General features: G+C 34.5%; 1 protein-coding gene across 1 annotated transcript in view; it reads right to left on the reverse strand.

Annotated features, from left to right (window-relative positions):
* The window catches only part of CDKAL1 (CDK5 regulatory subunit associated protein 1 like 1), a 725348-nt gene that overhangs the window by 593011 nt on the left and 105031 nt on the right, over window positions 1-27306 (reverse strand). The window lies entirely within an intron of this gene.

Below are 27306 nucleotides of genomic sequence, written 5' to 3' on the forward strand. Positions count from 1 at the left end.
CTACATGCAAATTAACTTGATGACCACCCTATCATGGTTAATGGCACACCATAAATTCAGGCATTTATAATACCAGCTGCAGGGTACATGGATATACCATCACAAATTTCATTTTTTAAAATTAAATAGTTTAAAAGATGTACTGAAGTGAGATTTAATTGGAAGAAGAATGAACAAATCAACTCTGTTATTTCCTGTCATTTGGTGATAGATATGCTTCTTTTCTGGTACTATACTGTTGGTATTCTACATGGGATGCAGGTTAATTTCATATGTATTCACTTCTGATGGCTACATAAAATGTCAATGAGTCAGTAAAAAAGCATTTATTAAGTCCTTACAATGTGTCAGCTTCTATATTTTAGGAGTCAATTTTTGCTTATCTTTACATTCCTAAAATGCCTACCAAAGTTATTTATTTCTTGATTTCAAAGGATTTAGAACTGGAAGAGACCCTGAAGATCCTCTGGTCAAAACGCATAATTTTAGAGATGAGTAAATTAAAGCAGAAGAGTGAAATGACTTGTCAGAGGTAAAAAGGCTTAAAAATAAGTGTAGATCATGAAATGTCTTTTTCCAGGAGTTTTACTGAGAAAAGAGAAAAGTAGCCTTATAGCTTGAGGGACTATTATTATCCAAATTCTAGCATCCAATTTTAAGGGATTTTAAAAGGAGAAGAGAGAAATCAAAAGTGAATGCTAGCCTTTCTTAGTAAAATATGAGGAGAGGGTATGGGTGGGCTGGAACAGGGTGAAAAAAACAACTGAGGAATTTAATAGAGAATGAATTTGGGAGGGGCAAACTAATTTCCTTATCATACTTAAGATCCAATAATAAGTATTTTAAGGGTCTAAGACTGTATCACTGTGTGACAGGTGATGATTTGGTAAAGTATTGGGGGGGGCAGGGGAGTGAGCAAGAACAGTAGATTTATGTGGAATAATGAAGAGGGAAAAATGGAATGATAGACTGTTTGCATAAAGGAATTTCAGATTTAATAGATTTGGGAATCATATGCAGCGAGCTGACAACTAAATCCACTGAGTCAATTAGTTTGTAGAAGGAAGATCTGTAAAAAAAGAAGAGAGGGTGACGGGGCCTGATAGATGTAGTATAGAGAAAGGGGGTCATGATAGTTTTTTTCAAGCTTTGGCTGAGTTCTGTAATCAGTTAGGGGTTTGGAATCTTGAGAGAGAAAAGTCAGTTGGTTTGTGAATCTCATGGAGAGAGTTTCAGACCTACTGAGCTGCTTCCTTACCTATCTGTAGAATTGAAATTTAGTCTAGCTTTGAAATATTTATTTAAGAATTGTCAGTTTAGATAAACCTTGTGTATCTTCATTTCCTTTATTATTTCCTACCTTCCTTCCCTTACCTTATATGTCTGTAGAGTTAATAAGGAGAGTAAATTAGAGAGGAGTTCAAATCTGTGAAGGATTTAACTATAATTTGACAGTATTATATATAAAGAAATTAGGCAGTCATCATTTATTCCCTTTAGATATCAAGAGCACCTTGTAAGCTGAGTTAAGGCAGGTCCTTGCTCAGACTCCATCTCTGCCTCCCTTCCCCCACCTGAGGTTCCTGAGACAACTGTCAGGGCTTCCTCAATCCACTTTCCTGACAAATCATCCTTTAAAAATAATAAACCCTTTTGTGTTTCAACAAACCTATTAGTATAATTTGTCAGTTAGTTATTAAGAGAGGGAAGAAGAGGGAAAGAACTAACATACTCTGGGCTGGAAGGGAAGCTGGGGTATCCATCTTGAAGGAAGGGTAACTTCAAAACAAGTCCCTTCCTGTGAAATTAACTAAAGCTTGTAGTTAATTTCAGTTCAGTCCATTTCACTCAGTTTGTGTTTAAGTCTGAGTCCTGGTCTATAAGCCCTTCTGTCTTTGCCTGTTTAGATTAATTCCTCCTCTCCCTGAAGATCTTTGTTTCCCTTCAGTGTTATACTCCTGACTCCAGCCCTATTATATCCTGAATCTCCTTATTCCAGCCTACCTGTAACCTAGATTACCCACCTAGCAAGTCCCTGACATCCTCCTTTCAAAATTCTCTTTTACCAAACACCTTTCCTCAAATTATCCCCATTACATAGACTGTGGACCACATTTATGGAACAAGAGGAAGATACTACATCAGAAGGACTACAAGGAGATTCTTACTGATTCATAAAAATTAAGAAGCCAAAGGATCTTAGTACCCTTGAAGTTTACTGTTGCATTTTACGAAACTGAATAAATGGATTAGGAAAAATTGGTGCTTATATGCCCGGCTTTCTGACATCCAGACTAGTGCCCTTTCTATTATGTAACTCTATCTCTCCTTTTTAATGATACATTCTACTTTAGTTTTAAAAATCTTTATGGATCTATATGTGTTTTTCACACTGAAAAACATACCTTAGAATTCCATGAAGCAGGCTTCTTAGGTCATGCCATACCTTTCATGGGTCAAGTCTACCAGCTGCTCTGCAACTTCTGTTCTAGTTTCTGCCTAGACTTGTAATTATTTACAACTTTGCACCTGTCAAAATCATGTAACAATGACCTTCTTTGTTTCTCAGATTTGTAGATAGTTAAATCCTCTGTTTAAAATTTAACATTTGAGGAAAGCATTCAATCAGCTTTCATCTGAAGCAAGTTGGTGAAAGTGTTTAAATTAATAGGAAAAAAATGTGCAACTACATTTAGAATCACCATATTAGACTAGTCAACCTACTAAGTTGCAAAAAAATTCAATCAACAATGTTAGAGATATTTTGGTTAGCCAAGGAAAACAAAAAGAGAAATGAAGCAAAAAAAAAAAAAAAAAAAATCAGAGTTTCTTCAAAAATTAGAAAGCTACACACACAGAGAGACATACACGTCTGTAGTCAGGCATCAAGCATTTATTAGCCTGATATTTAGTATTTGCCAAGCAGAGAACTAAATTTGAATGTGTCTTTAAATGTAGTCTTCTGGATCTAGAGCCATCATTAAGAAACCTCAATTAGCCTTTTAGTTATAACTGATTTCTAAAATGACAGCTATCTGAAAGACCTGGTTTAATGAGCTTTCATTCTCCTAAGTTATGCAACTCTGTCCAGAAGGTGCATATTTCTTTAAGAAATCAGTAATGTTAGATAAACAAAGTGCATCTGGTAAGCACATGTCCACATATAGATAAACACAGGATGATTTCCAATGATTACTTCCAGCACCATCTGTCAAGCAGGTACTCCAATCCCATTTGGTAGAAAATACAGTCACTTTGAAGTAATTTTTAAATTAATAGTAACACACCAATCACTTAATAATAATAAAAAGGTCAAAATAAAATACAGAATTTGTCCATAACAGAAGTATACAGATTTTGCTGCTATTAAACTGTCTAATATGAAAAACAAATCAGTTCACTAAAGGAAAAATCTCAGTTCCAAATATATCTTCCTAACTCTGAGAAAATGGTTTTATGTTAAGGAAATGGGATGCCCAAAATTAGCCAAATAAATTCAAAGCTTCATTAAATTTTTATTTTTCATTATCTCCACACCCTTGATCAAAATTAAGAGAATTTTTAAAAATGGGAAATTTCCATTTTCTGTTCTCTTGGTCTATGTACATACTTGGAAAATAACTCAAAGCATCTTACCAAAAAAAATGTGAGCTACTCTACTTTTCATTTGATTTCACTCAACATCTCATCCTACAACCTAAATATGCTTCATGAAGCTATTTTTAAGTACTTAAAATAATAATACTTTTGTTTTAGACTTTACAATGTTTATTAGGAATAGGTAAAAGCAATCTTAGTTATCTAAAAGATTAATTTATGAATTACCTTCTATTTGTTTTTAAAAAAAAAGGTTAAAAATTATTCAACAGGAAGTAGAGAAAAACCAAAGCCTTAATAATCTAAAAAAATTAAATTAATAGTCCCTGAATAGACAAGTTAGTTAGCTATTTTTAAAGTTGAAACTATTTAAATAAAAATGAGTCAATCTCATAATTTTTATCTACAAAATATACAATAGATTTCAATATAAAACAGGCACATTAGGTGGTATTGTTGACAGTGTTGGACCTGGAATTAGGATGGCCTGAATAAAAATTTGGTTTAAGACATTCACTATTGATTTAACTTCAGGCAAGACACTTAATCAGCCTATTTCACTTTTCCTTCCTCATTTCTAAAATGGAGATAATAATATCCTAAACCTATAATATGCCTAATATAAATACACATTCACTAAAAGTAAATGTAATTTGGTATGGCAAGATACTCTTTATATAGATTTATGTGAGTAGCATTTATTTTAGCGTCTTAACACATCCCAACTTAAATCTCCAAGGGACATTTGTATAATTCCTAGGTGAGTCTTGGTAAATACACTTCCAGGTACTTTAAAAAATTTTTAATTACTTTCAATGGAATATTTTTTTTATTTTATCTTTGTTGATAATATTTTTGTTGTTGATATTTAGTAAGTTTATTTTTAACTCTAGGAAAAGGAAAGTAGTCTGGCATGAATTGGATTTTGACCAGCTTTTTACAACACATCACAATAAGCTCCATATGGAAACATGAACTAAATATAAAAAGTAATATCATAAACAAATCAGGGAAAAACAGAAAGATTTACTCTTCAAAAGTATGGATGGGAGAGAGTTCTTGATCAAAAAAGAATAAAGGTGGACATAAGAGAAAAAAAGGCAATTTTGATTCCACAAATTAAATGGCTTTTGCATCAAAAATAAGGCTGCTAAATTGAAGAAAAAGTACAAGAATGACTTTGAAGATTATCAATTTAGGACTTGGACTCACTGATTCCTAAATATATCCTTCTTTCTGCCTCCTATCACCACTACCCTTACCCCATTTGATGATCTTATAACAACTATGACTTGAAGAATCCTTTTGTCTTTATTTCTGAAAGTAAGATATACCTGATAAGATCTTGCCTTCTGTATCAGTACTCCTATTTTACACCATTCCTTAAACAACATCATATCTACAAATTCTTCTCATAACCAAAGATGTAATTCATCTAAGCCTAGGAACTTTCATACATTTTAAAAGTCCAATGTCCTTGGAACAATCAAAATATTTCTTTTCATCTTCAAATCTCTTTTACCTCTTTTACTTTCATGGATTCTTTTCCTTGACAGAAAAGAAAAAAGTAAAACATTATTTGGACAATTCTCTTTTCTCTCTTTCTTCTGAATAAGATTATAACATCTAGCCCAAAATTGTCAGTTTTTTATTTTTCTCACTCTTGGTAGTACCTCTAAAAAAACATATATTGTCAAATTTGGGGGAGAATGTAAATTCATTCTGTTTGTGGGGAGTTGTTTTTTGTGTTTTTTGCATAACTTAAAAATCTTTGCCATACTTCAGCATTTTCCCTTGGGTATGTTCTCAATTTTTCCATTTTGTTGTTGTTGTTTTTTTGTTTTTTTTTAACAAATGTCCCTTTAAAATTAAAGGTCTTATATGAGTAAAAGTTATGTTGAACATTTTGGATGCCATCCCCTGTTGTTTATCAATGGGTGTAATATTTGGAGATCATGTAAGAAAATCATTTTGGTGGTTATATTAAACCTGTGGAGCCATATTTTATGTTTAGATTCTCTGACACTGGTTTCATGTTTTATTCTATTTTTTAATTTTAAAAATCACAGATTATTTCAACTCGATTTTAAATAAGAAAGAAAGGGAGAAAGTGCAATTAACCAACATCAACGCAATTTGAATAATTTGTAAAAAAAAATACTGCACATCCATATTTCCCTACTATTGCAAAAGGAGATGAGAGGATGAATTTTTCCCATCTATTTAAGGCGAATTTTTCCCATCTATTTAAGGCTAATTTTGGTCATTATAATTATATAGTATTTAGTTCTTAGCTATTTTTCTTTCCATTGATATTGTTGTAGTTATTGTGCATACTGTTTTCCTAATTCACCTTACTTGACCTTGAATCACTTCTTGTATCTTCCCATAAATCTCTGGATTCTTCTGATTCATGATTTCTTATAGCTCTATTAATTATCTTACATTTATGTACAATAATTTGTTTAGCCATTATTCAAACAATTGATAACCACTTTGCTAACTGTTGCCAAATAGAATTATTCTGAATCATTGCTACTATAATAATGGCTGCTATAAATATTTTGGTGAATATGGGGCTTGTCATTTAATCTTTGTTCAATCTTTGACAATTGTACAAATTTCTGTTCAAAAGGCTCTTCATTATTTAAAAGAAATATGTTCTTAAAATATCTAGGAATAAAAACAAAAAAATTTATTTTCATATATATGAATTTATAAATGTTATATATTATATAATTATGTCACATACAAATAAGAAAAATTATGAAAGTTAATTCAAATTTTTTAAGCTGACATGATAATATTCACTTTGGCATAGATAGTTACTGATCTTAACTCTAAAGGTCAATAGTTTCTTCAAATCTTTTTAACTAATGTGTAAATAGAATTAGCCAGATCCCATTAATAGTCAAAAATCTACTCAACCCAGGCATGCTAATGATGTCACTCCCACCTCCCTTAGTGGGGAGGGGAGACGAGTTACCCACAAGTGACAGTAAGTAACAAATCAAGAATAAGGGACTGCCCTTTGGGCAGTCCAAATCAATGTAGAAACTGCCATTTGTCCATTTGAATTAGAGGTGGACCACAGGAAGTGATGAAAGACACGTTCTCTTTAAGTAAGTTAGTGAACTTCCTGTGGGGGCAGTTGCCCTCTGGAACTGGAGGAAGAAGCATCTCCTAAGACCACAGACAGCTTACACTCTGTATTGTCACGTGGGTAAGTTAGGCTGGCTTCCTTGGCCTAGCTGGGCCAATTCTAAACTCTGCCTATCTGGCTGTTGGGCCTTGCGGCTTACAGCTTTCAATTATTTAGACTTCTAACCTCCCTTTTCTCTTTATCCCTACTTTACCTACCTGATTGTAAATAAACTCCTCAACCTGATGCTGACTTGGGTCTGATTTAATTACGGAATCAACCTGAATTGTTGATTCCTGGCGGCCACATATTTTTGATATACAGCTATAATAACTAAATTTTAATTCTTACACTAATAGAGCAACTAAATTCCAGAAAAATTAAGGTGTCCAGAAAAAATCCTGCCCTTGTGACTGAATTCCAAAGAAACTCAGATCTTAAGTAAAGATTCTGCTTCTTTGATCCCAAAGGTAAAAATCTGGGGAATAGCAAATGAGTTACCTTTATTGATCTTAAATATTACAGATAACGTGTTCAGCAAAAAGCTAAAGATGAATAAAACTAGACCCAAAACAACAAATATCATTACATCAGTGTATATAATTAGGAAAAGAAGTTAAAATTTTAATTTTAATGAGAGAATCACTGAAAGCAAAGCTATATAACTTGAATTCAATCCAGGGAGAGGGGAAAGGGAAGATAAAGGAATTAGGGCCAATTTTTCTATCATTAAGTATATAATCATTTTGACATTTTAACTTTATAACTGTTTTTTCTCTTTAGTCCCTCTTTTTCTGACTGCACGGTCTCATCTTCCTCTCCCTAATCCCATAATATAAGTTACATTACTCATGTCAAGAAATATATACTGTTATATGCACTGCTAATGGGTCATTGTTGTTTATTGAACAAAAAAAAAAAAAATGAAAATGGGAACTTGCACCATGTTTGAAACTGGTCACCCCTTATTTTCATAATCTACAAACTCTATGAGATAAGCATCTGTCATTGGAGTATGCAAAAACTGGTAAATGCAATCACATTTGACTGAAATGATCCAAGGATGTTGATTTCCCAACCACCATAGCTAACATTTATATAGGGCATACTATGTGCCAGGCACAATGGTATCATCCTAATCCTCACAAATAAGCCTGAGAGGTAGCTGCTATTATTATAACAATTGCACATATAAGGAGACTGAGGCAAATAAGTTAAAATTGATAAAATTTTTGTAAAAAAAATTTAAATGAGAAAAAGAAAACGAAACAACTCTGAAGTTTCACCTCATATCCAGAAAACTCACAACAATGACAAAAGATAAGAGTCAATATTGAAGGGGTTATAGAAAATAAACACACTAATACATTGTTGGTGAAACTGTGAATTGATCTGGATCACTCTGGAAAACAATTTAGAATTACTGGGGAAAGGTAACTAAAATTCCATCCACTTAGAGACCCAACTAAGGAGATCAAAGATAGGATAAGAGGCTTGATATATGCAAAATATTTCTTATAGCATTTTTTTTTAGTTTGAAAGAACTAAAATGAAAATTGAAGACCATCAAATGGAGAATGTCTGTATAAACTGGACAAGAATCTAAATGAGTATTTTTATTGGATTTTACATATAAGAAGCAATTAATATGAAAAACACAAGGAAACAAGGGAAAATATATTAGCTAATATAAAGTGAAATGAAGAGAACCAGGAAAACAATATAGACAATGACTACAATAATTTAAATGGAAACAACAAAACATATAAAAATTAAAGCTGTCATATTATAATGGCTAGACTTAGCAAATGATCTAAGAATGCACCTCCCTTCTTTGCAGAGAAGAGGTCTGGTTGTGATTGTGGAACATATTATATACTTTCAAATTTTACTATTATGTTACATAGTTGGTTTGCAGAATGGTTTTCTTTTTTTAATTCCTTATAAGGATTAGGACACAGGGAGGGTCAAAGAGAGAAGGGGTATATTGAAAAAACAAGGTATATAAAACTAAAATATATCAATAATTTGTTTTACTATAAACAATATTCAATCAGAGAGAAAGTAAAAAGTCAAAAATAACTGTCATTTCATCAAAATACAAAATTTTCAAGCTCCAAGAAGTAAGATATATCTTTTATAGCATGGAACACAGCATTATGCAGAAACCTGGAACTTAATAAATATTAATTAATTCAAACTTAATTTTATGTTTTTAAATGAAAAGCTCCACCCATCATAATTTGGTTCTATTTTTGAGAAAAGAATTTATTTCATCTCATTGAAGGAATTCTTTAAATTTTATTAATTCTACTAACAATTTATTCCTTTCAAATGATCTGTTATTCAATCCCCAAATCAGGGCAAACTGATATCTCTACCACGCAAATATGTGATCATATGTAACAGTAAAAGAAAGGTTACAGGATAAAATAAGTAATGGAAAGAAAAAATCAATTTCAACGTGTGCCTCCAAAGCTATAAAATCATTTAAGCCTTTTTCTCATTTAAAACAAAACTATTAAAACTCTTTCCTTCCATAATTATATTGAAATAATGAGACATTTTTACCAACGCAACAATCTATACTTTACAGTTTTGTCATTAATATACTTATCTGATTCTCTTCTTAAAAATTAAGAGGAATTTATGTGAGAGAAGATGCAGTTGGCAAGAAAATCTAAATTTTTGATGTGTAAAATACTTTAGCTGAAAAGATTGTTGACATCACTTTAACTTGTAATATTTCCACAACTCTAAATTCTATGATCCACATTTTCTTTTTAAGATGTATTTATCCCCATAGTGACAAAGGAATATAAGCCCACAAATATACTTTCACTAGAAAAAATAAGGAAGGTATATAAATACTATCCTAAGTCAACTCAATATTTTAAATACTCCATTTCTAACAAAAATACCAAGGGAAATATTGGGAGGCCACATGAGGGTGGTACCTTATGATACTATCCTCAGTTTTAGAGATATGAGCTAAATGGTTCTTCCCTTCAACAATCATCAACCAATAAGCAAGTATTTATTAAGCATATTTATTTTCCAGGAGCAATGTTCAAGGTGCCAAAGATGATAACAGAGAAAAATAAGACATACATTATATAAATATATAAAGAATAAACACACAAAAAAATAAGATATTTAGGGAGGAAAAATATGCATAGGTGGGGTAATGAGGAAATACTTCATTTAGAAAGAAGCTGAAAATGGATATATGATCAAGACATAAAAGGACATATCATAACTATCTTAGACGAATAGGGAACACATTACCTATTAGATTTATAGTTAGGAGAGGCATTTGAGTCAACAATAGATGGATAACACCATAAGATGTAAAAAAGTATAATTGTCAATACATTTAATTGAAAAGTTTTTGTACAAATAAAACAAATGTTGCCAAGATTAGAAGAAAAGCAGAAAATGGGGGCAAGGGGGGGGGGGGAATATGTTATAATCAGTCTCTCAGATAATGGTTTCATATCCAAAATATACAGAGAGAACTTTGTCAAATTTATAAAAGTCATTCACCAATTAAAAATGGTCAAAAGGTATGAATAGACAATTTATAACCAAAGAAATCAAAGCCATATATAGGAATATGAAGGAATGCTGGGTCACTACTGATTGGAGAAATGCAAACCAAAACAATTTTGAAGGTATTAGCTGATACCCACCAGATTGGTAAAAATGACAAAGGAGCAAAATAACAAATGTTAGAGGGGATGTGGAAAAATAGGGACACTAATACACTGTTGGTGGAGCTGTGAACTGATTCAACAATTTTAGAAAGCAATTTTTAATTATATCCAGAGAGGTATAAAACTGTATATACCCAAAGACCCCACAATAATATTGCTGGATTTGTTTCCCAGAGAGATTAGGGAGAAAGGAACACAATCTATATGTTCCAGCTCTCTATAAGACAGCAAAGAACTAGAAACTGAGGGGATGTCCACTAATTGAGGAATAGTAAACAAATATATGATTGTGATGGTATACTACTGCGCCATAAGAAACAATGAGCAGGCTAATTTTTCTTTAAACTTAGAAAGAACTATATAAGATAATGAATAGTGAAATAAGTAGAACCAAGAGAATATTATATAAAGCTACAGACTGAATATTTGAAGAATAACTTATAAATGTTACCTCCAGAGAATGGACTGAAAAATGGAAACGTGAAAGACATAATTTATATATACATATATGTGTGTGTGTGTGTGTGTGTATGTGTGTGTGTGTATATACACAGATATACACACACACACATATTGTAATGAGGGGGTTGTTCGGAATTGGGGGTATAGCTGAGGACCAACAAGTAAGGTGTGAATGACCCCTCCTCTCTCACAGCCACCCCAATTACTGGAAGACAAAAGGGGATCCCCTTGGGAAACAAGGAATCCCAGAAGAGCGTGCCAGCACCAGGGGTGGGGGGGGAGGGGGGATTGAAGAAATGGTGTCCCCTCAGGGGGAAATGAGTGACACTTCGATGGAATATTGGTGCCAGTTGGGGTACACAGAAATTTCCTTTGTCTCCCAGCAGAAAGTCAAGGCTTAAAATATCAGCCTGACCCCCTTCACTATCCCTTCCAAGTTAGCCTCCCTCCAATTAAATCAAGCTGATCTGATCTGGAAATCTTGAGAGTTTAATCTAGAACAATAAGGCACTGGGGACTGAAGGAAAGGTTTCAGAAAGGTTTCAGTAGGAAAAGGGGTACAGGTGATCCCTATGCCAAGGTCCTTCGCTTTGGCAGGTACCCACCAGTGTCTCAGACCCAAAGGTGAGACAAGGTGTCCCCCAACCAAAACTTCACCTTCCTGAACCCACTAATTATATTTCTAAAAGCTATACTGGCTATTAATCTATGAGGGATACTGCTGAGCAAAGCCCAAGAAAATGGGGTTCAAGGAATGGCTCCCCCAAATTCCAGGAACCCCAAACTCCATTTAGCACTGTAGATGTTACAAGTGAAACAATGAAACAAGATGTCACAGGAAGTAGGACTGTTATTATAGGACAGAAACCCCAAATGTCCCTGCAGGGATCACAGAGCCCAGATTCAGGACCATCCTCCTTGGCTCCACCCCAAAAAAGACCCTTAGTTGGGGTTCCCTCTCCCAGAAGTCTCTGCTCTTCCAACTGTTACTTGGGCTACTCCTCCAACATTCCAAGGCAGTTTGTCCAAAATGCCAGGCTTGCTTCATTTCTTACAGTATGTCTCCCACATGATGCCTTCTAAAATGCAGGGAGAGGGGGGCTGTGACACCTGTAAATTCTTATTAAAGGGAGGGAAAAAAAACAGATCTATGAAGAGAATCCAGTCCGTCTTCTGACCAGTAAAGATATTTCTGGCAAACGATTATGATCTAGGGAGAAACTGGGTAGCTCAGTGGATTGAAAGCAAGGTCCAGAGACTGGAGGTCCTGGGTTCAAATCTAGCTTCAGACACTTCCCATCTGTGTGACCCTGGGCAAATCATTTAACACCCATTGCCTAGCCCTTACCACTCTTCTTCCCAGTAATGATTCTAAGAGAGAAGGGAAGGGTTATCATAAAATAAATAAACAAACAAATAAATGAATGAATAAATGAAAATAAAAAACAATTATGATCTATAATTTTGTTTTCTATCAAAACACTTTAAAAATATCAAACTTCTAAATCATCTCTCCATTTCCCATCTAGAGTCTTTCCTTTGAACTTTTCCTTCCTGTCCCTGGAGCCTCAGCATTTAACAAGATCAAATCAATCTTGCTATTCACACCTTTGACTGGAAAGGGAGGGAGAAAAATCTCCATTTAATTAGGATGCCCAGGATAGCCATCTCTTTTTTCCCATCAAGTGGCATTCCTTCTGGGTACCACTCCCCACCCTCTTCAACTTCTGTTGATGTGTTGGAATGGGATTAAACTGCAAACTCATTAAAGGTAGGGGAGGTTTGTTATGTTTATTGACTGACTGACTAAACCAAGCTTGTAAATTGTCAAAATATCAAGAACACAAAACAAACTCTTTTATTTACAAAATTTAAAAGCAGCTTAGTGAAATTCAGAAAAGGAAAAAAATGGGATATACTTTTACTCTGGATTCAAATTTAAGTAGAGTGAATTTACTTTATTATACTTAAAGGTAAAGAGATTAAAATATCAGTGATCTATGCAAGTCCTTTTATCTCTTAATCTCCTATCTGATTTTTTGGCCTTCTTGAGGGAAAGCTAACCAGGGGAAAATGAAAAAAAGAAAAATTACCATTCACTAAAAATAAAGGTTTACTAAAGACAATTTTAGGCATTATTATGTGGTTGAGAAGTGCTCATTTGAGTGCACAGGACCTAGAAAGAGACTGTTTGAAAATATTCTGGAAATATACTTTATTACATGTAGGCTTCAAAGGTCATACTAATACCTTCCACATTCTATAATCATAAGTAATGAATCTATAATAATAAGTAAATATTATTAAGTATCTATAATAATAAGTAAATATTATTGTAAGAGCTCAAAATTATGAAATAATTTTTAATTTAAAACACAAATGGAAAGAAAAATCAAGTTTTCAATTTTTTTTAGACTGAGACTGCCATTCATATTTTAAAATGCTCATATTAATTATGAATGAACCTTTTTTCAAAACAAAGCAAAAGGAAACCACTCTTGGCTGAAAGAGTAAGTTGAGATGATGCCTATTTCTTGTTTAATCCTGCTAACACAAGTTTTTGCATGCTTTCTTAAGCTTCCATCTATAAAGCTGTTAGGATAGCCAACATATATATATGTTTAATTACATAAATATTCAACACCATAAGTCAGCTGCTGTCAGTGCAAAATACACAGAATTTTCTCATTTAATTCCTGGCTTTAAATGGTAAAAAATAAAATTACAGTTGACATTCATTATAATTATAATATATGCAAAATACTTAACTTCTTTTTTTAAAAAATTATGGACTTAAATATTAAAAATGGATAATTTTCATTCAGAGAAAGGAAAATAGAAAAGATTCTCTCTGATACTATTAATTTCCATTTCATACATAACCTTTTTTAAAGCATACAATAAATTCTACATGTCATTCTCAAAACAGTCCTACTTATCTTGTTGAATTTCTTCTGTTCTCCACTTTAAAAAAAAATTCAATAGTCCTCTTTAAAAAAAAAAAAAAGATCACTATCACTAAGCACATCTCTCTCTGACTGGCCCATCACTCCCACTTTAAAAAGCAAGAAAAAGGGAAAAGAAAAACAATTTTGAAACAAACATAGTCATGCAAAAATCATATCAAGGTACACTATGTCCAAAAATTAAAACTACTTTCTATACATTTTATCACCTCTCTGTAAGAAGGATGAAAATATGCTTTATCAGAGGTCCTCAGGAGACATGGTTGGTCATCATCCCATTAGAGTTCTTAAATTCCTAAGTTTTTTCTTTACATTGTTGCTATCCCTGTAGAAACTGTTCTCTTGGTTCATTATATTTTGTGATAATTAGATTAAGTCTACACTGCCCATCTTTAGATTTAATTACCAAAGGTGAGAGCTTTCAAAGGTGAAGTTTGCACAAGGTCATGGAGACTAACCCTTCCCATTGGGATTGATAAGAAACTGCACAGTGCCAAGGAGCACAAGATAAAAAAAGGAGGATTGCTGAACTTCTATGCCAATATTAAAAGGACTTGAACCTAGTGTGAGACTCGAAGTTGCGACGCTTATAATGGGAGGTGGCTAACAGAAACTTTTTGCTTCTGTAATTTCAGTCACAAAAAGTCAGTTAAAGATCCTAGAATCTTCAGAAAGTCAGTTAGAACTTGAAGCTATAAATAGATGTGAAGTTCCAACTGACAGGGCTTTTGCCTCCTGGCTTTCGCTGTGGCTGGAGGCTTTTGCTTTGGCTTAGTCTGTTGGCTTCAGCCTTTCAGCTTGGCTTTGGCCTAATTGCTTCTGCCTTGGCCTGTGCTTATTTTGTCTTGGGGAAATTTAGACCTATCTCATTTCTCTAGACCTCTCCCTGATCTCTCCATCTATATCCCTCCCCTTTCCCTGAATTTCCTTTGGGCCCTGAGTGGAAGGGAGGGCTTAGTGATTGGACATTGTGGGTTTAGTTTCTATAGACAAGTAGAGTATCCTCAAATAAGTTACCCTTAGTTTTAGTGATTTGATAAAGACTTTACTTAAAAGGTGGTCAAATCTTCCTGACTGGGAGAGCAGGCTCTCTCAGTCTAAAACCTCTCCAGGAACCTCTCCTCATCATCACTCCTCTCCCTAGCAGCAGTTAGAAACCCTGAACTTCTTTCCCTCTGATTAACCTGAGATTAATAAATTCCTTTGTTACCTGCTCAAAGCCTCTGGTGAATCATTGTATAGAAGATAAGGCAAGGGTTAAAGAGAGAAAGAATCAATTTTTTTTATTTCTTGAGGGAACTGTGGGCATCCATCTTGGGAGGAAGTACCTACCGGAGACTTCCTACAATCATCATTTTGACTGGCAGGGAGGAGCCCTTTCGACTCCTCCCTGAGGGACTTTAGAAATTAACAAGAGAATATCCTCCAACCAAACCTAAACATTTCTGACTGGCCCAAACTCCTTTACATCAGAGGGGTACCTTCTCAGCTTGAAGGGTCCAGCATATTTCCCCAATATCCTCTGTCTCTAGCCTCTGTGAATAAACCTGTGAATCACCTTATAATCACCTATATCCCCATTATCCTTCCTCACACCCAAACTGCCTCAAGACCCACACATATTACCTTAATACTTTTTATAACACGCTTGACATGTTAAGTCGTAGGACTCTTCGTACTACACTACCAGTCTAGTACCGAAGGTTGGCCATCATCATTGTGAGAATTAAGCAAAGTCAGACCAGGGAATGACACTTCCTTTTTACATAAAAATCTAGTTCTTTTTTCTCTTATGATATGGCAACTTGCTGTAGTCTTGGCTGCCATTGGGTAAGTGCAATATTACTGCATTTTGTTTTACAGATTTATGGTACAGAATTTACTTTAATCAGACCCTAATACAAGGGCCTGTTATGAATTTATTCTTGTTTACTTAAAAATTTTACATACATAGATTTTTGATATTTTGATTCTTATTTTGAATTTTTATCTCTCCCAAAATTTAATTTTCTTATGTTTTTGGTTTTTCTTTTGATAAATGACTCATACACCTCATAACTCATTGATGTATTCTGAGCTGATCTGAGTATTTCCTTTTTAAACACCCTCTTCAATGGGGATTGTATTTTTATAAAAATCCAAGCCTTAAAATTTTGTTCAAGAAAATTTTTTCAGAAAAAGAAGTCTGCTAATGCTTTGAAACCAGAAAATGGACTATTTGCCTGCAAAAACCTACACTGAATCAAGATGATCCAGAAAAGATGCCTGCATAAATCTACACTGAATCAAGACAATCTAAAATGAACTTTGGGGTGCAACTAATTGAACTTGTGGGGATTGAAACAATTACTTGAATTGCAAACTCTTATGCCAAAGGGGATTGCCCCCTAATTGGCTTTTTGTCAATGCGCCTAGCAAAACATTGGTTTTACTCTCTCTCTTTCTATCTCTTCTACTTACCTCTCATCTCTATTGTAGTTAGAACTTTAGGGGTACAAAATGATTTTGTCAAATCATCAACTGGGGAGACCAGTCTCCCAAATGATCACAGAGGGGATTGTGATAATTAGATTAAATTTATACTGCCCATCTTTAGATTTAATCATCAAAGGTGAGAGCACCTTTCAATTCTGGGAGTTCCTAACCCACGTGTGCTAGAGTGAGTAACAAATCAGAATCAACTGACTGCCCCCTACGCTTTCTATGAGAAAGCATCCATTGTGATTGGACACCCAGGCTGGGGGAAGGCACTGGAAGTGGCGCATATGTGACCCCTTTAAAAGAGGGAGTTGAGGGAGTGAAGTGGCTTCTGGTTCAATGAAGGGGACCTGAGGGAGTTTTGCTGGTTTGTGACTGAGATTGTTCCATGTGGTGAGCTTAAAGACTGAATCTTCCTAAACTTCTATAGACTCTGAATGAAGTTTGCTCCATTCACCTCCGGGCCTTAGGCCCTTTAACCCTCGGCTGAGGGTTAAGATCTACCTGGACTAATTAGTGGGATAGATTCTTATTTCCTTACTTTCTCTCTCTTCTCATGTAAATAAATTTCCATAAAAGTCAATTTTGATTTGAGATTATTCTTAATTGAGGATTGATAATAGTTCAATCCTCTGGCAACCATCTTTAATATGTTGAACCCATAAAACCCCTTTTTCACCCTTACATTTTCAACTACCCAGGATTCTCTGAAAACAAATCTTTCATCATTTCTTGCAGCACAATAATATTCCATTAAATTTTTATGCCACAATTTTTCAAGTTATCCCCAAATTGTCTATGATCATATCTAAGCAACCCCTTTGGATTCCATCTTTTTTGCTTTTCTTACTCTCTTCCCCTTGACCAGTCCCTTCAGGATCAGGAAGTTTTTTTGGTTTGAAGCAATTCCTTCCCTAGTATTGTACTCCTTAAATCACAGCTTCTCCCCCAACCTCTACCCTGGCTCCACCTGTTTCCCAGTAGACTAGTAGAAGTAGAAATTTTCACACCAAAATTTGTTTTTGTCTGTGAGAGTGTGAGAATGAGTGTGTTCTGTCAATCCTTATTTGTCTAGTTCATAAAATAGGTTCATCTTGTGCATGTGTCCTACCTCTTTCTCTTTGTTTATGCACTTTTCTCGTGTACCTTGATTATGAGAAATAGCAAGTTCCACTCCTTTTTTTCCATTTTGTATATACTAATCTCTCCTTCCTTTTACCCTCCCCTCTCCTACCCTGTATCCAGTCCTTATATTAAAAGCAATCCATCCCAAAGACTTCTTTAACTTCCTCAGTACACTTTGAAGACATTATAGTCTGAAAGAAATACTTGTTTCTTTTTCTCCTGTTAAAATGTTAGGGCTACAGCATCATCCAGATCTTTCTAAATGTACAAATACACTTACCATTATAGGTGTCTCTAGACTCTTGCAGTTTATTTCAATTTTACTCAATTCTCGTCTTTTCATCAGAAATGAATGAAAATCCTCCATCTTTTTCATCATAGGGTTATATGCAGTTTTTCTGGGTTAATTTATTTTTGATTGTATGCCTCTAACTTTTTCTTTCTGGAATATTACATTCCAAGATCTCATTCATGGAGTAGCCTTCAGATCTTGTGATCCTCAAGCACCACCAGAGTGAGCTCTTGACATGTCTATATTAATAGTCCCCTAATTAGTTACCCTGTTTCCATTTCCTTCAAACACCTGCCAAAATAACCTTGCTGCTGTCAAATCTAACCCTATGACTTCCCTACTCAAAATCTTTCAGTACCTCTTGACTACCTCTAAAATGAAATACCCATTTCTAAGTTTGGCATTTAAAGTCTTCCTCAGCCTGTATTACTCCCTACCTAACCTGCTTTACTAGCTCTTCTCGGAAATCAGAACTCTATCTCCCACATTCCTTAATTTCTACATATCTCCTCTTTGATGCCTAAAATCAACTACTTTCCCCAACTATGTCTGCCAGAATACTTGCCTTCTTTCAGAGCTTGGTTTCCTTCAAGTCTCAGCTCAAGCGTTACCTCATCCATGAACTGAGGCAAACACTAATGAAGGGATTTGTCCAAGATCACACAGCTACAAATATATATTAAGAAATATATGTCTATATCCAGCTGAAAGGTCTAATAGGAAGTTGGAGATGGGAATCTGGAGATTAGGAGAGAGGTCAAGGTTGGATAAATAAAGCAGAGGAAGATTATGGCAATTAAAAAGCAATGAGGAAAAAAAATCTAAAAATCATACTAAAATTGGATCAGCAGTCTAACCAATATTTTCTAAAATTTTGTTTAATCCAAAGAATAGTTGGTCAGTATTATGAAATTTCTGATTTAATACCCTCCCAAGAATATTTTAAGAAATGATTAGCAACTTCTATAGCAATGAGACATAATAATTAGTATATTTACAACCAGGCTTGGTTCGGTTTTTATTTATTTCTTTGTGGTTTTATTTTCTTCTTTTAAAGATAAGGGTATAAAACTGGTGTGAGCTTAAGGCTATTTCAAACAATCAAACAGCAGAAATTAAGGGATCATAGAATTTAGGGTTTAGGTTTGTTTTGTTTTAAAGCTTCACAACTGCAAATGTTAATATAATAAAGCTTGTTGAAAACAACTTATATCACGCATTCTTTTTTCCTTTCTTTATCAAAGCCACCTATTTTACTTTACAAATATGAGAAAAAAGAAAATGACTGGGCTAAGGCTATAAAATCTGGTCGCGGTGATTTCATTTGAGAATGATTAACATCAATAACATCTTGCTGAACTTTACAAATTTTGGTATTTTAAAAAACCTTAACTGATTAAAAAAAAACACCTTATATTCCATCTTGGAATCAATACTGTGTTTTGTTTCTAAGGCAGAAGAGTGGTAAGGGCTAGGCAATTCAGGCTAAGTGACTTGCTCAGGGTCACACAATTAGGAAGCATCTGAGACGAGATTTCAATCCAGGATCTCCAGTCTCTGAGACTGACTCTCAATTCACTGAGCTACCCCCTTTAAAGTTATTTTTTTTAATAGATTAACACTGAGAAGTTTTTCAAAGTGTGAATAATCACTTCTTGTGTCATCTTCTTTATAAGCTCCAGATTCTTGTCAATGGGGGATTTTTTAAAGATAGAAAAAAGAAAAGTACTTTTTAAAATACCAACTCTCTCACATACATTTCTTGTCTTTCCATCTTCTCTTTTATCTTCACTGTTCTCTGTTACTTTTCATTCATCAAACCTTTCAGTTTCAAAATTACTGCCAACAATATTCCATACCAAACCACTATATCAGTACTTTGAAAATCAATTAAGACATAATTTAATATAGTTATATTTTAAAATATTATTTCAAAAAACACAAATAAGTCTTTTTATTATTAAGACCATATATACTAATACCTGCCTAGGTAGGAGCTGGTTATTTTCAGAAAGCCTTAAAACCATTATTTCTATAATAAAGTAAAATATGTTAAAAAAAAGATATATTAAAGACAATAAATGAAACAATAGGGCCTATTTGGAATATATAATTATGTAGTAGGTCATAAGGAAGTTTTAAATTACCTGTGATCAAAGCTTACTGACCATTCTTACCTTCATTTATATAAAGCACACATGATGGGTTTATTTTTATCAACTTCAAAATGATCTATTTTAGGCAGAATAAAAAAAACAGCCACAAAACCATTAACTGAAATGTTTTTTTTTTCCTTTTAACATACTAAGTACAAGTTTTATTTTTGTGAAACTTTTTATCTTTCTTATTTCAGAAGAATTTTATCAAGTTAAAGACCATCTTGTCTAAAACAAATAGAAATGATGAATAAAACTCGGAGAGGTCAACCAAAATGGGGGGAAGAGTTTGTATTTACAAAGTTAGCCAAGTCCCTAAAAGATTACATCAGAAAAAATTAAAGCAATGTGCTTTCTAAGATTTCAGTGTTCAAAAAGCCAATCTAAAGTATTTTAAATCTACCTTTCATATCTTATCTCTCACTCTTTCTGTTGAACAATATGAACATCACTGAAAAAAATAAAGAAAAAAACTTCAGTAAATATCATTGGAAAGTCTGAAACGTGATATTCTTAAAGGAATTCACTTTGTTTCTATTAAATGCATCCTCACTTAAACTAGGCTAATAAAATATGAAACAAATCATTTGACAATTAAAAGTGAGTTATGGTTAACAAGTTAATTGCAATTCAATTTAATTCAACAAACATTTATTAAGGGTCTACTATATGCCAGGTACTGAACCAAGTGTTGGGCACACAAATAAGAAAAAAGAAAGCAGAACCTTGCCCTCAAGGAACTTACAATCCAATGGGGAAGCTCAAGATACAAAAGGAAATTGGAAAGATGTGAGCAGGGGTACTTTGTGTGAGTTTGAGGGTGGAGTGAGCTAGAATTCAGCCCTCTATAAAGAAAAACTTTGGGAAGGTTTAGTATTCCAACCTCCAGCTCTCTAAGCAGAGGAGAGAGGAGGCTGAGGGAGCAGATAAGAAAGGCTTGTGTTAGTGGCAAGGTGATGAGATTATTAATGATCCAGTTAATCAGCTAGTGATTTACATAAATGTGTTTCTTGAGTTATTTTAAGTTTTCTCTGGAATAAAAGTTAACAACTGTATTCCTCCATTATATTTATACTTGAATAATATGCTAGAAGGATCTTGGAAAATACAATGCTAAACTTATGCTTTGTCCCCTACATGAATTAGGAAAAATTTGCTTTTCATTATTAATCAGTAGAATCCTAATTCATAAGATTCTACTGAATATTTAGAAGTTAAAATTATATGATCATACAGGGATATCTTTCAATACTTCTGATAAATCAAAGTAAATGACTAAACAAAAAGAAAAAAACAAAGGAGAAAAGGTTCATAAGCAGAGCCGTTTGTTCCTTTATTTAAAACCCTTACCTTCTGTCTTAGAATCACTACTGTGAGTGGTAAGGGCTAGGCAATGAGGGCTAACTGACTTGCCCAGGGTCACACAGCTAGGAAGTGGCTGAGGCTAGATTTGAACCTAGGACCTCCTGTCTCTAGGCCTGTCTCTCAATCCACTGAGCCACTTGGCTGCTGCCCATTTATTTTCTTATTTTGAAATCTGAAAAAGAAACTCTCACTATGCTATGACTCTCAAATCTGCCTTTCCTGCCCCAAATTCTCTACTGACCCTCAATGTTACATCTTCAACTTTCAGATATCTTGAACTGGCTGTCCTAGAGATATATATAAAACTCAATATGCCTAAAACTACTGGACTCATGATCTTTTCTCCCTAAACTGCACCCCCTCACTTTTCAACCTTCTATACTACTATAGAGAGTATCAGCATCCTCCCAGTCCCTCAGACTCTAACCTAGGTGGCATCCTGAACTCCTCCTTATTGTTCATTCCTCCCATGTCCCATCTGTTCCCAAGATCTGTAGATTTCCCCCTTGCCACATCTCTCTACCTTCTTTCCTCCGCCCTCACTCTGGTGCAGATCCTCATCACCTCATACCTGGGTTCCTTCCAGAGTCTGCTGGTGGATCTTCCTGCTTTAAGTCTCTTCCTGCTCAGGTCCATCCTCTATTAAGTTACCAAAGTGATTTTCCTAGATAAACTAAAGGTCTGAACAAATCACTCCCCTATTCAGGGGCTTCCTATTGCCTCCAGGTTCAGATACAGAATGTTTTGTTTGGCACTTAGAGCTCTTCATAATAACCCTGGGCAACTGGATAGTGCAGTGGACAGAGTGCCAGGTCAGAAGTCAGGAAGATTCATTTTCCTGAATTCAACTTTTGCCACTAAGTGATCCTGGACAAGTCACTTAAATCTATTTTCCTCAGTTTCCTCAACTTCAAAAATGAGTTAGAAAAAGAAACAGCAAATCACTCCAGTATCCTTGCCAAAAAAATAAAAAACAAAAACAAACCTCAACTGGGGTCACAAAGAGCTGGCCATGACTGAAAATGACTGAATAACTACAATCTGCCATGCTTATGTGTGTAGCTAGAGGAATGGAGGAATGAAAGACAACAGGAAGAAAATATAATGAATGACTTTCCTTATCCATAACTAAGAATGAACTGACAAGTGGGAAAAATAGATTAGAAGAGGAACCACAATTGCCAAAGATGAATTGGGAGATTTTCTCTGCCTCTGAGGGAGCAAGAAGAAAGGTAGCAGTGAGAAAGACTACTAAAGTTAATAGGGCAAAGCTAAGGGGTTAAGGGAGAGGGCAATAAGCAGAATTATCATACAGTCCGCACCTTCAAAACTAATGATCTAGTTAAGGAGACATTACATTTACAATGAAATAGAACTATAAAGTGGTATAGGATGAGTAATGATAAATAGAGTAAATAAGAAAAGGCTACTTATTACAAGTTAAGGTTTATAAACAAAGGCTAAGGGAAAGATTTTTCCATTAACCACATAAAAAAAAATCACTCAAATAATATCTGACATGAATAAAGCACTTTTAAGTTTGCAACGCACCTTATTATATATTATCTGATTTGAGGTTCATAACAGCCCAGTAAGCTAGACATTGCAGGTATCAATATCCTCATTTTACAGATTGAGAAAACTGAGGCTAAAAGAGGTTAAACAATTTGACTCATTACGCACACAGCAACAGAATCAGGATTGGAATGTAAATCTTTCTGGCTCCAAGTCCAGCAAGTTATCTATTGCATCATGTGGCATAAACCAAGAAATCGAAGTGACAATGAATAGCTAAAAAGATGAATAGTGAAATAAAGAACAGGTAAAACAGATCCTTCTCCCCAAAATAAGAAGTACTTGAAGAGTAAGTTTCCATTTTCATTTATAAAAGTGTATTTTTCTGAAAAAAAGAAATCCAAGTGCACATACACCATGCTATTTGGCATGGGAACCATTCAAGCTCTGCCATAGACTATATAAATGGATTATGTATCCTACACTCATTCCTGCCTTTAAAATCTATTTTAGTGCCATGGAGACAAATTATGGTATCTTGTTCATAGAGGAAAAGAAAGGAATAGGAAGGTAAAAAAAAGGAAAACAAAAAAGATAGGTGGTATTTTTTGTAAAACAAAATGTTCAAAACTGTTATAACTGTTATTTTTTCATTTGGGGACATAGGAAAAGAAAATTTTTTTAGCATTTGTTCACAGATTAGCATCCGTTTTGCTTTACATACATATATAAATAACAGCTTAAATTGGTCATATTATCAGTGTTGTTACACTCTTGTGAGATTACATTATTCCAAAAACAAAAAATTAGGTTAAATTTTAACAAAAACTAGTTATAATTGTCAAAAACCCTCAGAACTTATAAAAATAATCCACTTCATCAGCTATATTTTTATAGGAAAATACTGCCATAAAGCAGCAGGTTACACTGGAAAAAAATTTATATTAGATCTCATTTTCTCTGCATGACTTTTTATTAGTGCCTGACTTAATCATTTAAAATACTGAGCAACTACTGGGAGTCACCCTCATACTAGAGATTACAAAACCTACTTAAACAAATCAGTGGTTTTCTTATTTTTATAAAATTCAAAATATGTACTAATAATATTATTAAAATGACAATTGTGGACATTCATAGGATTATATTTTAGCCCATCTCTCTCATTTTGCAAATGAGGAATCTGAGTTCCAGAGGCTAATGACTTCATCAAGGTCATACAGTTAGTGAGATAGGCAAGATGTGAAACAAGGTTTCCAAAAGTCTGGACAAGTCAATTGCCTATGGCACCTGTGACATAGGTTCACCACCACTGACATATGATCACCAGTTCCCCTCCTCTCTCTGCCCAGTCTTCATAAGGAAACCCTGGTGAGGTGTTTGAGGCCTTAGAGGCCTTCAAAGAAGTAAGGATCCTCACTGGTGAGAAGAACCTCAGCTTCATCTGAGTTGCCAAATTACCAGTGTAAAGCCTTCTATTGTTCTTGAATAAAGAAATTTTTGCATTCTCCCTAAGAAGCAAAGAACTATCCATCAGTATTCTATGGCTCCCATGGGGCTCAAATTTCTCACTACAGCATAGCCTGGTGACTTCCCATTAAGAAATTCTATCTGTCATAAAGCCTGCTCCTTCCCTTAGGTGTGGTAAGCTTAGCCATTGCCTGGCTGTAATCATAAAGGGTCATCCCCACAAATATAATCATTCTTAGTAATTTAAGATCAAAACCTTGACTCTAGGCCAGGGAGAGGGAAGAGGGAGAGAAAGAGAGGGGAGAGAGAGAGAGAGAGAGAGAGAGAGAGAGAGAGAGAGAGAGAGAGACTCTCTGTACAAACCATCAGGCACTTAGTGGCACATCAGTGGCCAAAATGCACTGGGAACACATTGTCCATGTCCCCAATCCAGAACAATTCTCTGGGGTCCAAGAGAAACATATGCATTGTCCTTTCACTTGCTTTCCCACCTCTACTCAGAAGTCTGAAGACTGCTAAAACAGTGCAAATCTTATGTAAAAGCAAAAACTACAACTGCAAATGGTGATGATGATAGCTAACATTTAGATAGCAGCATTAACTATGTGCTAGGCACTGTGCTAAGCATTTTGCTAATAATCTCATTTTATTTTATCCCCTGAGAGATAGATACAATTATTATCCAGATGAGGACAATGAGGTGAACAGAGTCACAGACCTATTAAGCATCTGAGGTCACACTTGAACTTATTGCCCCAGGCCCAGAGCTCTATCACCAACACTGTCTAGCTGCTCCCTGGATTAAAAACCCAAAGTTATACAGATTCATCAAAGAACATTTTACAAAGTTTATCAGATATAATACCCTAATTAAGGCTTTAAGAGCAGTCTATCTTGGTGCTAAAAATGACTTTCCCCAAACAAAAGATAATAAAGAAGAAAAAAGAGAGAAAAACAGCTTCCTATCTCAGAAGGAAAACTAATCCCTACACAGTGGCCAAATTCCTTGGAGGAATTTGGAATTGGGCATGGGAGTTGACTATAAGTCATCCTTTCACTTTCAGATTCAAAACCTCAACCAAAATGTTCTTATGTGAATTCATCTATGATTTATTTACATTATTAGGTCATCTTAACTTGTTTCTGCACAAAATTTATATATGTCCCCATGTGTACAAATTGTACCCCATTGGTGTCCATCAACTGGGGAATGGCTGAACAAATTGTGGTGTCTGATGGCTATGGGATACTATTGTGCTCAAAGGAATAATAAACTGGAGGAATTCCATGTGAACTGGAAAGACCTCCAGGAACTGATGCAGAGTGAAAGGAGCAGAACCAGGAAAACATTGTATACAGAGACTGATACACTGTGGCACAATCGAATGTAATGGACTTCTGTACTAGTAGCAACGAAATGATACAGGACAATTCTGAGGAATTTATGAGGAAGAACGCTATTCACATCCAGAAAAAGAACTGTGGGAGTAGAAGTAGAGAAGAAAAAACATTTATTTGATCACATGGTTCGATGGGGATATTGACTTTAAATGATCACTCTACTGCAAATATTAATAATATGGAAATAGGTCTTGATCAATGACACGTGTAAAACCCAGTGGAATTGCTCATTGGCTATGGGAGGGAGATGAAAGGAAGGGAGGGAAAGAACATGATTCATGTAACCATGGAAAAATATTCTAAATTAATTCATTAAAATAAAAATTTCTGAAAAAAAAATGAATGCACCCTCTAATTATGTTAGAAAACTCATCTTTGATCAGCATCAGTTCCACCCTTTGGCTACTTATCCTTTTAGCATCCTGGCATATAATATGTAAGAGGGTTGGCAGAAGACTCCATAAGACTAGTGGCAGGGCAAAAAGTCAGGATGTGGACCCAGAACAAAGTTAAACCTGTCTGATCATGAGATCTCACTCTTTCTCTTTTTATTTCTCTTTCTCTCTCTCTCTCTGCCTCTGTCTCGCTCTCTCCTTTACTTATAATTATAAATTAATATACAGTCTCTAGAGAATTTTAATTATAACATCTCTTTCTATATAGAGCATATCAAAAAATTTCTAGTATCCCCTAGTGAGATCCATCCTCTTGATTCTTATTACCAATAAGCACCTGAAATTTTCACCCAAAGGAACTCTGCTACAGCAAAGGCAAAACTTCTAGAATTCAAAATTTGCCTAAAAATAAGTCAGGTAATTTGAGTCTATGACTAAAAAAAGTGAAAACAGCTAAGCCCTAAATAAAGTATATGGCTCCCCTTCCAAAAAATTAAAAATTTTGAAAAAAACTATTCATTTCCATTTGTCATTTAAAGACATTCATGATTTAGCTCCATCCTACCTCCACAGGTTTACCGAATGTTATTCTCTATGTTTACGCCAAACTCACCCTCTTACTGTTTTAACCATCAAGACCCTCCAACTTATTAAAGGGAGCCACATTCTAAACATTATGCCCCATACAAATCCAACCAAAACTGTCCATTCATTTGTCAGCGAATATGGGATCAAATTACTATCTCTTCATCCTTGTTCACGTAAATATTCCTGGTGGGAATGTATTTCCTACTCTTCATTTTCTAAAAATATCTAGCTCAATTCTTACATTCAACTGAATCATTCACAGTCCTAAATGATCTCTTCTATCTCTAAACTCCAGGAGGACTTACTGTCTATACCACATATATGCCATTTATAAAATTTATCCTGATATGACTATTTACCTTTTTATGGGTATGTCCTACCTTCTTGACTAGATTTTAAGATATTTTGGGAAAAGAGACAGTATGTCATACCTTTATAGATGTCATGCTACTTTATGTGGCTTTAATCATTTCTATTTGCTGCCTCAATTTCTGCCTATATGCTCAAGAGTTACCAGGAGCTGAATCATAGGATTGTTAACACATTGTCATGGTATGCACACACACACACACACAAAAAGAGGAATTTTGCTTTTTCCATACAACCTGAAAAGGAAACTGTTTAGTCAACTACATTGG

The sequence above is a fragment of the Gracilinanus agilis genome, chromosome 1 (assembly GCF_016433145.1).
Source record: "Gracilinanus agilis isolate LMUSP501 chromosome 1, AgileGrace, whole genome shotgun sequence".
Classification (NCBI taxonomy): domain Eukaryota; kingdom Metazoa; phylum Chordata; class Mammalia; order Didelphimorphia; family Didelphidae; genus Gracilinanus; species Gracilinanus agilis.